Here is a 10,447-nt window from a genome sequence, read left to right as displayed (position 1 = left end):
GTCTTACCATATCCTTCATGAAATGATGAGGTTTTCACATAAATGGATGAAATGTTTTGTGCATATTCTAGACACTTTGGTGGTGATTTTCATGTAGTGTTTGTGATTTTTGGATACCTGGTTGAGGAGTTATGATTTTTTGAATAGAGGTGTGACAATTTGTGTCACACCAAGCATGTTGAACTTCATGATTTTATTTGCCTGGCTTAGCAATGTTGAATTGAGCCAATGTTTTGCATGAATGATCATATATATGTTAAGATAACATGTGAATTTCTCTGGAATTTTTTATGGCATTTCCTAATTGTTTGGAATTTTCTCTTCTGTTGGCTCATTTTGTGACATTATGTGACACAAGTTGGCATTTTCCTTGTGAAATTCTCATAGTGTATTGGATGGATGTAAAATTTGATGGAGTGATTCTAGACACATTATAGGTCATTGTAGTGTTGATCCCATTCATTTCTCATACTTCATTTCTGTTTTATGATTTTTGGAAGTTGGTGCTTGTTTTGATACCATGTGTTGGTTTGTATGAACTTGTCTGAACTTTTTGATTTTCATTGCGCTACTTCCTTTTGTCCAAATGAGCTGAAATTTGACATGTTATTCATTGGATATGTTCTGTTTAGGCTTGAAGTTTTGTGGAATTAATTGAATTGTTTTGGTATGCTTTTGATTGAAGTCATTCTGTTTGGTCATTTGGAGTTGCAAATTGCGTATGTTGTGCTATTTTGTGCATGAAATGATAATGATGAATGCTATGAGCATGGGATCAATTGCATTTGTTTTTGATTTGTTTGATTGTGATTTTGGATAATTTTCACTTGCTGTTTTGGATTTTTCATCTCTTTTGGACCCTAGGCTTGGCCTAGTGGTCTTGTTTCTCACATTTGGTTTGGATTTTCAGGATGAAATGCAAAAGGCTTAAGGAGAACAATGCAAGTTGTGAATTGAGTTTGTTTGATGTTGTAAACTAACATTGACTTTGTGTTGTAGGGTTTGATGCTTGAGTTTGAGCTCATGGCTTGCACTTGTGTGCATTAACTTGTGTTTGACTGTACAAATTAACATTTGCTGTTTACTGTTGGTTTGTCTGAGTACTGATGATACTTGATTGATTTCAGGTACATTAAGTTGCTTACAGTTCTTTAAGAACTTGTGCTTGTTGTTGCTTGGTTGTATAAACCAATTGAGGTAGAATTTCTATTCTCCATGTAGTCTGGAAGACCTGGCCTGTTACTTGGCCAGGCACCTGTCTGAAGTCCTCCTTAAGAGGCAATGATTGTGTTTGTTTATGTTTGTCCCCGAGCAGGTAAAGACCTTGATTAAGGCAATTGGTGGATCAAAGAGATACGCAATCTATCTCCCACTATTCTGTTGAGTTGTCCCTCTGCTCACACAACTGGTGTTGATGCATCGGGGCATTAACCCAAGATCTTGTACATTGTACAGTTGTGTCAGAGTCTTGAGCGTAGAAGGGTTCCCACTTTCTGGACCCATGCTCCTTTGTCTGAAGCTCTCCCTGGTCAGGGATAAGAGTTATGAAGTCTAATCTTCACTCACCTTTCATCAGCTTCACCTTAGCCCTTCGATGGCAAGGTTAAGAGCTACAACTACCTCTGTACAGATGACTTGCTTCGGCAGTCAAACCCTTTGTTTGAGCCCACTTGACTGGATATAGTGTGTGCTACTTGGAATGTTTGCTTTGTTTTGTTTATGCTTGTATGCTTGTTTTTCCTGGTTAGGATTAGCTTGCTTGTGCAAGTCAGGATAGAAACCTTAACATAGGGCAATGATGCATGATAACACTAGGCTCGAGTCCAGCTCCCTGGTAGTGTGTCTTCCCTTTGTATCTGGTTGGCATTTTTTTCCCTTTCAGGGGAACTACGTCGCCCTGATCCTCATACCAGATGAGGTACGTAGGCAGGAGACCGTGCGAGGTCTCTCCGGGCAACCTTTTTCTTTGTTTTTTGTGTGTGCTTGACAGTTATAGGCTCGAGTTCCCGACTCCCTATTAACTTGTTGGTTGTTGTGTGCTTGGAAGCTGATGTAAGTCCATCGAGTGGCATTCGGGTTCCAGTGTGCGTGTATTTGGTTCGGATGCCGATGTAAGTCCAGTGATTGGCGTTCGGGCTTCATGTTTGCCTTTTTGTGTGTGTTTTGGTTCGGATGCTGATGTAAGTCCAGTGATTGGCATTCAGGCTCCATGTTTGCCTGTGTGTTTGTTTGCTTGTTTGGCGTGCGTGAGCCGAACTACGGCAGCTCTGATTCTCGTTCCAGACGAGATACGTAGGCATAGGATGCGATGTCCTATCGAGCTCGTTCCTCTTAACCCCCACCTGTGTTGTCTTCGATGTGTGTGTGTGTGGTGTTTTAGCAACCTTTTCTTTCTTAGAGCATGGATCCCGTCGAGTACGACGGACGTGAGGGGTGCTAATACCTTCCCCTTGCGTAACCGACTCCCGTACCCTTTCTCTTTGGTCGCGAGACCATGTTCTTTCCAGGTTTACTCTGAGCGTTTCCTTTCCCTCTTTTGGGATAAATAACGCACGGTGGCGGCTCTGTTTGTTTTTGTTTTAGCCCGCCGGTTGTTTTTCCGCGGATGCGACACTCAGGGTCGTCATTACCCGTCAAACTTCCCTAAAAATGTTCAAGTTCTCTATATTCAAAAAGGTCTTCTTGGCTCACTGTGAATGTATCAAAAGAGGTAGGGAACCCTAAAAGGTTAGTGAAGTCTTGAATGTTAAACTGATACTCTATGTTGAACATCCTGAACTGAATGAAACCTCTGCTTATTCCTTTTCTATGGTTGGGTAGATAGATCAGGGAGCTAAGAAATTCTAGAGTTAGCCTCCGGTAAGTGACAAATTGTCTTCGAATAGGAGTGGTTTCCCACCATATTTGACTCAGCAAATACAGGACACTCTCTCTTAGTCCAAGGGCAGTCATTGCCCAATCATCAGCATACAAACTAGGTAGCATCTCTCTCTCTGCTAGTTCCTCAAACCTTTGTTTCTGAGCTTTCCCTCTGAATTTGATACCCATACGATCAATTTGTCCCATCAGGTTAGTGTTAGCTAGAGAAAAGAAAAACAAGAGTTTTAGTCAGGATTTGGCCAAATGCCGAAAGAAGAAAAGAAGAAATATTTAATTTAAAATAAAGAATACGAAGAATGAGAACTAAATAAAATTTAAAAGAATAATCAAAGAAGACATAAAAATAAAAATATTTGTGGGTTGTCTCCCACGAAGCGCTTTGTTTAATGTCGCAAGCTCGACATATAACTACTAAATGCTATCTATAAATTCTGGAGGCATTACGTCTAAGTGCAGGACTTGCGAATCTTCATTGTTCTCAGCATAATGATAATGTTTTAGACGCTGCCCGTTTACGATAAATGGTTCAATGGATTTTCCTTTAATTTCCACCGCTCCACTGGGAAAGACATTGGTGATTTGGAAAGGGCCTGACCATCTAGAACGTAGTTTTCCTGGGAATAACTTAAGTCTAAAGTTGAACAAAAGGACTATATCGCCTTGTTTGAAGATTTTTCTTGATATACGTTTATCATGCCATTTTTTCGTTCTTTCTTTGTAGATTCTGGCATTTTCGTGGGCGTCTTGTCGAAGTTCCTCTAATTCGTTTATGTCAAGAATTCGCTTTTCACCAGCGGCCTTATAGTTTAAATTTAGATTTTTAATAGCCCAATAGGCCTTATGTTCTAATTCTACTGGGAGGTGGCAAGATTTTCCATAAATAAGCTTAAATGGGGTTGTCCCTATGGGAGTTTTGTAAGCGGTTCGATAAGCCCATAAAGCTTCAGGTAATTTTGATGACCAGTCTTTTCTTGATGTAGCGACTGTCTTTTCCAATATCTGTTTGATTTCTCTGTTAGACACTTCCACTTGTCCACTGGTTTGAGGATGGTAAGGTGTTGCTACTCGATATCTTACACCATACATAAACAGTAGTTTTTCGAGTATCTTAGATATGAAATGCGATCCACCATCACTGACTACTATTCTTGGGACACCAAATCTTGGGAAAATTATGTTCTTAAAGAGTTTAGTTACTACTCGTGTGTCGTTTGTTGGAGAAGCTATAGCTTCAATCCATTTTGATATGTAGTCGACCGCCACGAGTATGTACTTGTTACAGAAAGAAGGTGGAAAAGGTCCCATGAAATCTATTCCCCACACGTCGAAAATCTCTACTTCCAAAATACCCTTTTGTGGCATCTCGTCACGTCTAGATATGTTTCCTGTGCGTTGGCATCGATCACATTTCTTGACAGCAGCATGCACATCCCTCCATATGTTTGGCCAATAAAGACCGACTTGTAGGATTTTAGAGCAGGTCTTGGATGTACTTGCATGTCCACCATAAGGAGCGGAGTGACAGTGTTGGATTATATTTTCTATCTCTTCTTCAGGTATACACCGACGGAAAATACCATCGGGGCCTCTTTTGAAAAGTAAAGGGTCATCCCAGTAATAATGTTTTATGTCATGGAAGAATCGTTTCTTTTGTTGGTAGGATAAATTAGGTGGAACTATTTCGGCAGCTAAATAATTGACGAAATCAGCGTACCATGGTGTAACACATATAGCTAAGGTGGTCTCTACCTGTTTATCAGCTCTATTTTCTTCCAAAGTAGCTATAAGTTTATCGTACGAGAAATCATCATTGATCGATGTTCTTTCTGGTTCCAGGTTTTCAAGTCTAGAAAGGTGATCTGCCACTACGTTTTCAGTTCCTTTTTTATCTTTGATTTCCAAATCGAATTCTTGTAGTAACAAAATCCACCTTAGGAGTCTAGGTTTAGCGTCCTTTTTTGTTAAGAGGTACTTAATGGTGGCGTGGTCAGTGTAAACGATTATTTTAGCTCCGACCAAGTAAGAACGAAATTTATCTAGTGCAAACACCACTGCTAAAAGTTCTTTCTCGGTCGTGGCGTAATTCATTTGTGCTTCATCTAGTGTTCTACTTGCATAATATATGACGTGAAGTTTTTTATCCTTTCGTTATCCTAAAACAGCGCCTACGGCGTAGTCACTTACGTCACACATTATTTCGAATGGTTCATTCCAATCCGGAGTCTGCATTATGGGTGCGGAGATCAATGCTTGTTTAAGTGTTTGAAACGCTCCTAAGCATTTATTGTCGAATATGAATTCAGCATCTTTCATTAATAGTCCGGTTAAAGGTTTAGTTATTTTAGAGAAATCTTTAATAAATCGTCGATAAAAACCGGCATGTCCTAAGAAGCTTCGTACTTCCCTCACAGTTTTCGGAGGTTGAAGGTTTTCAATTACTTCTATCTTGGCTTTGTCTACTTCGATTCCTCTATTTGATATGATGTGTCCTAAAACAATTCCTTCTTGTACCATAAAGTGACATTTTTCCCAATTAAGTACTAGGTTTACTTTTACACATCGTTCTAGAACTCTTTCTAGGTTTTCAAGACATTCTTCGAAACTTTGCCCGCACACAGAAAAATCGTCCATAAAGACTTCCATGATGTTTTCGAGAAAGTCGGCGAATATTGCCATCATGCACCTTTGGAAGGTTGCAGGAGCATTGCACAAGCCAAACGGCATTCGTCGATAAGCGAAAGTACCAAAAGGACATGTGAACGTCGTCTTTTCTTGGTCATCAGGATGAATTGGTATTTGAAAGAAGCCTGAGTAACCGTCTAGATAGCAGAAATGAGAATGTTTTGCTAATCGTTCTAACATCTGGTCAATGAATGGTAAAGGGAAATGATCTTTTCGGGTTGCTTTGTTTAGTTTCCTATAGTCAATGCACATTCTCCATCCCGATTCGATTCATTTGGTTATAGTTTCTCCTTTTTCATTTTCAATAACTGTTATACCCCCTTTTTTCGGTACTACGTGTACAGGACTAACCCATTTGCTGTCGGATATAGGATATATGATACCTGCCTCTAATAACTTTGTTACTTCCTTTTTCACTACCTCACTCAGGATCGGGTTTAGTCTCCTCTGATGTTCCCTAGAAGTTTTACAGTCTTCTTCTAGCATGATGCGGTGCATACAAATAGAGGGGCTTATACCATTAAGATCGGTGATATTGTATCCTAGTGCGGTTGGATATTTTCTTAAGATATGTAGGAGTTTTTCGGTTTCGAGTTTTCCTAGGTCTGCATTTACTATCACTGGTCGTTCAAGTTCTAAGTCTAGGAATTCATATCTCAGATTTTTGGGAAGTGTTTTCAGGTCGAGGTTTGGTTTCTTAAGGCATTGCGTAGGATCTAATGTCATTGCTAAACAATGGTTCAGTCTGTCTTCTACACGATAATCTGACAATTTGTCATTTTCTAACTCTGTTTATTTTATGCATTCATCGATGATATCCATGAAGTAGCATGTGTCTTCTATTGCAGGTGCTTTCAAAAATTGGGAAAGAATGAACTCAATTTTCTCTTTTCCTACTTCGAAAGTGAGTCGTCCTCATTTTATGTCTATGATCGCACCGGCGGTTGCTAAGAATGGTCTTCCCAATATAATGGGTATAACTTCATCTTCTCTTATGTCCATAATTATAAAATCGGTTGGGATGTAAAATTGACCTATGCGCACGGGAACGTTTTCAAGAATTCCTACAGGATATCTAACGGAACGATCTGCTAATTGCACAGACATTTTAGTTAGTCTTAATTCTCCCATTTCTAGTTTCTTGCATATGGATAAAGGCATAACACTAATACCGACTCCTAAATCGCATAGAGCTTTGTCTATGACAAATTTTCCTATGTGACAGGGTATAGAGAAACTACCAGGATCTTTAAGTTTAGGAGGCATATTCTGGATTATAGCGCTACACTCAGCAGTAAGTGTAACTGTTTCGCTATCTTCAAGTTTCCTTTTATTAGAGAGAATTTCTTTTAAGAACTTAGCATATGAGGGATCTGTGTAATAGCTTCTGTAAAAGGAATGGTGACGTGTAATTGTTTCAGTAGGTCAACAAATTTTTTAAACTGGCCCGCATCTTTGGTTTTAATAAGCCTTTGAGGATAAGGGATAGGTGGTTTATAAGGTGGTGGAGGTACATAAGGTTTTTTTCGTTTCTATGGTTTCCTTATTACTCTCATCCTTTTCCTTAGGTTTATTTTCTTCCTCAGTTGACTTTTTAGAGTTTTGGTTTTCAATCCTTGGGTCAGATGGTCCTTCCACCTCCGTTCCACTTCTTAATATAATTGCATGAGCGTGGCTTTTCGGGTTAGGTTGGGGCTGTCCAGGAAATGTACCAGTTGGGGCAGCAGTAGGCGCTTGTTGTTGAGCTACTTGAGATATTTGTGTTTCCAGCATTTTGTTATGGGTAGCCAGGGCATCTACTTTACTTGCTAGTTGTTTAATCTGTTCGCTAGTGTGTACATTCTGGTTTAAGAAATATTTATTGGTTTGCTGTTGAGAAGCTATGAAGTTCTCCATCATGATTTCCAAGTTGGATTTCCTAGGAACATTATTGTTAGGTATAGATGGGGTCGGCTTTTGATATCCAGGAGGTATAGCTGGGGCTTGATTGGGAGCTCGTCCTGGTGCGTATAAAGCATTATTACTCTTATATGAAAAATTAGGATGGTTCTTCCAGTTCGAGTTATAGGTATGCGAGTAGGGATTTCCTTGAGCATAGTTCACTTGCTCTGCTTGGATTTCCGTTAGGAGCTGACAATCTGTAGGAGTGTGACCTTGGATTCCACTGACTTCGCAATTTTGAGTTGCGGCAACCACGGTGACTGGAGGTGATACATTTAAACTTTCAATTTTCTGGGCAAGAGCATCCACTTTTGCATTAACATGATCAAGGCTACTTATCTCGTACATGCCACTTTTCGTTTGAGGTTTTTCTACCATGGTTCGGTCGCTTCCCCACTGATAATGATTTTGGGCCATGCTTTCGATAAGTTGATAAGCATCAGCGTAAGGTTTGTCCATAAGCGCACCACCTGCGGCGACGTCTATTGTTAGCCTTGTGTTGTACAAGAGACCATTATAGAAGGTATGAATTACTAACCAGTCCTCTAGACCATGGTGTGGACAAAGTCTCATCATGTCTTTGTATCTTTCCCATGCTTCGAAAAGAGACTCGTTATCTTTCTGTTTAAATCCATTTATCTGGGCTCTCAACATAGCTGTTTTGCTTGGAGGAAAATATCGGGCAAGAAAGACTTTCTTCAACTCGTTCCATGTGGTGACTGAGTTGGAAGGAAGAGACTGAAGCCATCTTCTAGCTTTATCTCTTAACGAGAAAGGAAAAAGACGAAGTCGAATTGCCTCTGAAGTGACACCACTAGCTTTAACAATATCAGCGTATTGGACAAATACGGATAGATGAAGGTTTGGATCCTCGGTAGGATTTCCAGAGAATTGATTCTGTTGCACTGCTTGTAACAGCGAAGGTTTAAGTTCGAAGTTGTTTGCTTCAATTGCGGGTGGAGCAATACTCGAATGCGACTCATCTTGCGATGGAGCGGCGTAATCTCGAAGAGCACGAGCGGGTTCTGCCATCTCGGGTATCGGCGAAGGAAGAAGATTTTTGAGATCAGAAACTTCGATAGGAGGAAGATTGCTTGCAGCACGATACTCCCGAATTCGTCGTAAGACTCGGAGATATAGTTCAACGTCGTTGATTCGTAAGTAATACGGTTCTCCTTGTGAGCGAGTGTGTGGCATACAAATCAACGAAGGATAAAAAGAAAAAGGAAAAATTGCCTTAGTCTCTACAACGTAACAGAAGAGTTACGATATCGACTAAATAAAAGTCCCCGGCAATGGCGCCAAAAACATGATCGCGACTTTATGAGTCTATTGGGGTATTAACTGCAAGTGCACAGTTCTATCGCGTAGTTTTAAAAGATATCGATCCCACAGGGACTTATGAATCGATATACCGTTTTTCTAAGGTTACTTCATAAAGCTAAGGCGGATGATACTTTGATGATTAGGGGGAAAAGTAAAACTAAAATAAGATCTAGATTAAATATCAAATATAGCGGATATCGGTATGTGGTTCATCGTAATTAGGGAATCAAATCTTCGTTGGTTTCTTGGTTTTAAAATAAATCTTTTCAGTAGACACTATTGATTAAAAGCCTTTTCTCAAACTCTCGCTCTGTTGAATAGACTATGACTTTATATTAACGTAGCTGTCACTTATTAGTTAAGTCCAAAATCACTTTTTGAAAACAATAGAATCTATAGAAACTCTTTTCATTAAAATAATAACCGTTTAAACACCCTCGTCTCAAACTCTCGCTCTGTTGACTTAGATTATATAATTAAACTTAAATGCTTAACTCTCGTCCTCACATTTAACCTTTAAAAATACTTTTTGAAAAAGATTAGAATTTAATTAACTCTAAAAATTGATTTCGCCCTGATTTAGAATTAATGTCCAATTTACACTGTCCAGTTAAAAACTCAAACCGTCGTTCTATTGATTTTAACTTCTTTATGTCTTTTACTCTCGTACAAAAACCTTGATATTAACTCTGTAAATTGAGACCATAAAAAGAGTGACTTTATTTTTAAATAAAATTAAACCAGCTTAGTTTTGATTCCTTCATTCCGCTTACTTTACATACCGATATCTTAATTAATTAGCCGGACATGCTAAACAGGTCTAAAAAATTATCATGCTTAAATAACACCATATCAGGCAGACAATATAAATAAACAGCAATGCAGAGCATATATAAATTAAAACAATAAATTAAAGAACCTGAAAAATTAATAGGAATCTTGAACACTCCACCACAGACCGGTTGGATTTGTTCGTGCAATCTTCAATCAGACAGGAAAAATAAAAGCAAAGGAATAAAATATTATGATCTAACGTAAGGTTAGATTCAGTGAAAGATACACAATAGTTTCCGGTGTAGAAACTATTGTGTGAAAAATTAATTAAGTGCTCTGAAAATTGACTGGAAAAGAAAAGGAAATAAAAATTGCTGTGAAGGTAGAATGCTGAAAAAAAATAGAAAGTAGTAAAAATAAGTAGTGTTGAAAACTGCCAAAAAAATTCTCCTCTTTAGGGTTCCATAATTGGTCCTATTTATACCAATCCATTAAGTGACTGTTTCCTTCAAAGTCCATTCCGTTTGCTTCAACGAGTCTACTGGTCAAGCGGAGAAAAAGGATTAACGTGCCTTCTGTTACGCGTCAAACCCAAAAATATAGGAATGGGGGTGTGACGGTCGTCACACCTTGTGTTACGCTCGTAACACTTAGCAGGGGGCGTGACGCTCGTCACACCTTGTGTGGCGTTCGTCACAGGGCCTCAGCGTATTTCCTTCTGGTTGTGGGCTGGGCTTTAGTGGAATGCTTCTTTTTTTGGAGAATCCTCTTTTGTTTTACACCCCTTTTTCTTCCTTTTTCACTTATGCTTCAAATAAGTTACCTGAGACAAATAGAAGGAAAA

At 39.1% G+C, this 10,447-nt stretch overlaps 1 non-coding gene across 1 annotated transcript; it reads left to right on the top strand.

The window, feature by feature from the left end:
- Window positions 1-8,050: 8,050 nt before the first annotated feature.
- Window positions 8,051-8,157, top strand: LOC127124022 (small nucleolar RNA R71). The gene has a single exon (XR_007803666.1). It is a non-coding gene; the product is annotated as a small nucleolar RNA R71 (small nucleolar RNA).
- The last annotated feature ends 2,290 nt before the right edge of the window (window positions 8,158-10,447 follow it).

Source organism: Lathyrus oleraceus, chromosome 2 (genome assembly GCF_024323335.1).
Source record: "Lathyrus oleraceus cultivar Zhongwan6 chromosome 2, CAAS_Psat_ZW6_1.0, whole genome shotgun sequence".
Taxonomy (NCBI): Eukaryota; Viridiplantae; Streptophyta; class Magnoliopsida; order Fabales; family Fabaceae; genus Lathyrus; species Lathyrus oleraceus.
Note: the sequence above shows the minus strand (reverse complement) of the source record. Positions and strands in the feature narration are given on the sequence as shown.